Below are 5,154 nucleotides of genomic sequence, written 5' to 3' on the forward strand. Positions count from 1 at the left end.
ACTTTCACCACTCCTATTCAACATAGTACTGGAGGTGCTGGCCAGAGCAATTCGGCAGGAAAAAGAATAAAAGGAATCCAAATAGGTAACGAAGAAGTAAAACTCTCGCTGTTTGCAGACGACATGATCTTATATATAGAAAACCCCAAAGAATCCATAGAAAAACTATTAGAAATAATCAATAACTACAGCAAAGTAGCAGGGTATAAAATTAACGTGCATAAATCAGTAGCATTTCTATACACTAACAATGAACTAACAGAAAAAGAACTCAAGAACTCAATCCCATTCACAATCGCAACGAAAAGAATAAAATACCTTGGGATAAACTTAACCAAGGAAGTGAAGGATCTATACAATGAAAACTACAAGACTTTCTTGAAAGAAATTGACGATGACATAAAGAGATGGAAAGACATTCCATGCACATGGATTGGAAGAATAAACATAGTTAAAATGTCCATACTACCTAAAGCAATCTACAGATTCAATGCTATCCCAATCAGAATCCCAAGAACATTCTTCACAGAAATTGAACAAACAATTCTAAAATTCATATGGGGCAACAAAAGACCGCGAATTGCTAAAGCAATCCTGAGCAAGAAAAACAAAGCCGGTGGAATCACAATCCCCGATTTCAAAACATACTACAAAGCTACAGTGATCAAAACAGCATGGTACTGGTACAAAAACAGGTCCACAGATCAATGGAACAGAATTGAAAGCCCAGAGATAAAACCACACATCTGTGGACAACTAATCTTCGACAAAGGAGCAGAGGGCCTACAATGGAGAAAAGAAAGTCTCTTTAACAAATGGTGCTGGGAAAACTGGACAGCCACATGCAAAAGATTGAAAATTGACCATTCTTTTTCACCACACACCAAAATAAACTCAAAATGGATCAAAGACCTAAAGATTAGGCCTGAGACAATAAGTCTTTTGGAAGAGAATATAGGCAGTACACACTTTGACATCAGTTTCAAAAGAATCTTTCGGACACTATAACTCCTCAGTTGAGGGAAACAATAGAAAGAATAAACAAATGGGACTTCATCAGACTAAAGAGCTTCTTCAAGGCAAGGGAAAAGAGGATTGAAACAAAAAAACAGCTCACTAATTTGGAAAAAATATTTACAAGCCACTTATCCGACAAAGGGTTAATCTCCATAATATACAAAGAACTCACACTGCTTAACAACAAAAAAAAAACAACCCGATCAAAAAATGGGCAGAGGACATGAACAGACATTTCTCAAAAGAAGATATGAATATGGCCAAGAGACACATGAAAGATGTTCATCATCACTAATCATCAGGGACATGCAAATCAAAACTACACTAAGATATCACCTTACACCTGTTAGATTGGCAAAAACATCCAAAACCAAGAGCGACAAATGTTGGAGAGGTTGTGGAGAAAAAGGAACCCTCATACACTGTTGGTGGGAATGCAAACTGGTACAGCCACTATGGAAAACAGTATGGAGATTTCTCAAAAAGTTAAAAATAGAAATACCCTATGACCCAGCCATCCCATTACTGGGTATCTATCCTAAGAACCTGACATCAGAAATCTCAAGAGTCCGTTGCACCCCTATGTTCATCGCAGCATTATTTACAATAGCTAAGATGTGGAACCAACCTACATGCCCAGAAACTGATGATTGGATAAAGAAGATGTGGTATATATACACAATGGAATACTACTCAGCCATAAAAAAAGACAAAATTGGGCCATTCACAACAACGTGGATGGACCTCGAGGGTATTATGTTAAGCTAAATAAGCCAGTCAGAGAAAGATGAACTCTATATGACTCCACTCATAGGTGGAAGTTAGTATATTGATAAGGAGATCTGATCGGTGGTTACCAGGGAAAAGGAGGGGTCGGGGGAGGGCACAAAGGGGGAAGTGGTGTACCCACAACATGACTAACAAAAATGTACAACTGAAATCTCGCAAGGTTGTAATCTATCATAACATTAATAAAAAAAAAAACCAGTATGGAGGTTCTTCAAAAAATTGAAAATAGAACTATCATATGATCCAGCAATCCCACTTCTAGTATATACCAAAGGAAATGAAAACAGGATATGGAAGAGATATATGCACCCTTATGTTCATTGCAGCATTATTCACAAAGTCCAATATATGGAAACAACCTAAGTTCCATCAATGGATAAATGGATTAAGATGTGGTATATATGTTCATGGAATATTATTCAGCCATGAGAAAGAGCAGAATCTTTCCATTTGTGACAACATGGATGGGCACGATGCTAAGTGAAATAAGCCAGATAAAGAAAGTCAAGCATTTCATGGTATTAGTTATATGTGGAATCTTAAGAGAAAATAAAAAGCCCAAACTGATAGGAACAGAAAGTAGAAAAGTGGTTGCTAGGGTCTTGTGCAGGAAGATAGGTAGAAATTGGTCAAAGGATACATACTTTCAGCTATAATATGAGTAAAATTGAAGGATCTAATGTAAGATATGGTGACTATAGTTGATAACACTGTATTATGTAATTGAAAGTTAGTAAGACAGTAGAACTTAAGTGTTCTTGCCAAAAAAAGGGGAGATATATATGTGAGGTCACGGATGTGTTAATTAACTCGATGGTGGGAATCCTTTCATGATGTATATGTATATCAAATTACCACCATGTGCACTTGAAATATTGTTCAATTTTATTTGTCAATTATTCCTCCATAAAGCTGAAAATATGGAAAACACAATAGAGAAGAAGAAAGTGATAATATGAGAAAAGTGCAAGGATGATAAGAAAAATGTAAGCTATGACCTTGAGTGGATCCCAAATAAGAATATCTTGTGGTGAATTAGAAAGAACCTTGGATTGAAGTCAGAAAGCCTGGTTGTTGAGTCTGAGCATCCACCATATTCTGGATGATCCTAAGTAAATGACCATTTCTCTGAGCCCTCATTTTTTATTACATAAACATTTATTAGATTTCTAATATTTATTGCTGAATGAGTACCTGTTTGCTAAATAAAGAGTTTGTGAAAAGTGTATATTGCAAAATGGTTTACACTGTCTGAAGTGCTATAAATGAGGTGATTATTACAATCAATGTTTGTTTTATTGCAAGGCCCTCAGTAGTTCTCGTCCAGCACAACTGAATGGGTTCCATGGCAAGTGCAAATAACGTGACTGAGTTAATTATCTCTGGTCTTTTCCAGGGTCCAGAGGGGCAGACAGTGTACTTTGTGGCATTTCTTCCCATGTGCCGAGCCATGCTGGCTGGCGCTGGCCTCATTGTTGTAACCGTCGGCATCAGTCAGCATCAGTAAGAGTCTGCATTCCCCCGTGTATTTCTTCCTTAGCCACCTGTCCCAGGTGTAGATCAGTTATTCTTCTACTCTTGTTCCTAAATTCATCAAAGACTTACTTGTCAAAATTAAAATCATCTAAATAGAAGGCTGCATGGCTCAGATATTCTTCTTCCACTTTGACGTTACTGAGACTTTCCTATTCACAGTAATGGCCTATGGTCGCTACGTGGCCATTTGTAAACCCCTTCACAACACAACCATTATGAGCCAACCTGTGTATCACCTTCTGGTGGCTGCTTCCTCTCTAGTGGTGTGATTCACTTCATGATTCCAATTGTTGTTACTGTCCAATTGCCCTTCTGTGGGTCCCAATGTGATTGGCCACTACTTCTGTTAACTCCATCCCTTATTCAAGATTGCCTGTGCCAATATTACGGCGGAGGGTGTTATTGTGTTGGCTAACATTAGACCATTTTTTGTCTTTTCCCTCCTCCTCTTGATTTCCTCTTGTATTTTCATCTTGGTCAACTTGATGAACATTCTGCAGAGGAGAGGGCAAAGCCCTCTCTACCTGTGCTTCTTACATCATCGTGGTCATATTTTTCTTTGGACCTGCCATCGTCCTCTACATCTGACCCTCCTCCACCCTCACTGAGGACAAACAGAGTCATCACCCCCATGCAGAATCCCATCATCTAGACCTCAGAAATGCAGAGGTGAAAATCACCATGAAGAGGTTGTGGGGCAAGATAGTGAATTTATAGGTGGAATAAAAGTGAAAACATAGAAAATTAGCTTGTATAGGGTGACTAAATATGCATTCTGATTCTTGTCAACTATAAGGAAGAGAGCAAATGTTAACCTATTCATATTTTTGTTATACTTTAGATGAGCCCTTCATATTACATAATATAAATCAGAACTTTTATAGCTGTCTCTGTTTGGGGAATGTTAAAAATTCACTGTGTGCCTTGTCTTCTTCAGTGATTTACAATGCAAAGTGTATAGACTTCAGAGAGGGATCACCTAGACTGGAAACCTATTCTATCATCCTGCACCTGTGCAACCTTGCATTCACTCACTTTGTCTCTTGGTGTTAGAAAGCTGTGGTATGTAGAATGATTGTGGTATTTCGAGACAGAAATCTATGTTTTTAATTTTTGTTTTCCTTTTTCCCTCTCTATCTGTGTGATCTTGTAGAAGTGCCAGGAAGTCTTTTGTACTTCATATGATGCCCCCGCCCCCATTAATATGGTTATAATATCTAGAATTCTCAGTAAGAGCTTTATTTCATGGGAGTAGGACATTGTTAGTATGGAAATATCACTGGGACATGAAATACAATAAAGCTATTATTAACCATTAATGTCTTAATGTGAATAGTTTCACAAGACCCTTCCCCTTCTAGACAGTCATAACTGGGCACTGAGGTGTGGCTTAAGTCAAATCCAGTTCATTACTTGTTTTTGTATGGCCTGTCAGCTAATAATGGTTTTATATTTTTAGACAGTTGAACAAAATCAAAGAAGAATAGTATTTTGTGATATGTGAAAGTTACATTACGTTCAAATTTTAGTGTCCATAAATAAGGTTTTGTTGGACTACAGTCATGCCCATTATTTTACTTTTTATATGTCTGGCAGCTTTTATGGTACAATGGCAGAGCTGAGTAGTTGGGGCAGAGATTGTGTGGTCTGCAAAGTCCAAAATACTTACTATTTAACCCTTTACAGAAAAAGTTTACCAACCCCTGGCTTCAGTTGTAATATTATTTATTTCTTACTCAATAAGCAGTTGGAGATCAGTGGTTCTAGATTTGTTTTGTTAATTCTGTAATGTCAGAGCATCTGCTTGGTGTC

This window comes from Equus asinus, chromosome 17 (assembly GCF_041296235.1).
Source record: "Equus asinus isolate D_3611 breed Donkey chromosome 17, EquAss-T2T_v2, whole genome shotgun sequence".
Taxonomy (NCBI): domain Eukaryota; kingdom Metazoa; phylum Chordata; class Mammalia; order Perissodactyla; family Equidae; genus Equus; species Equus asinus.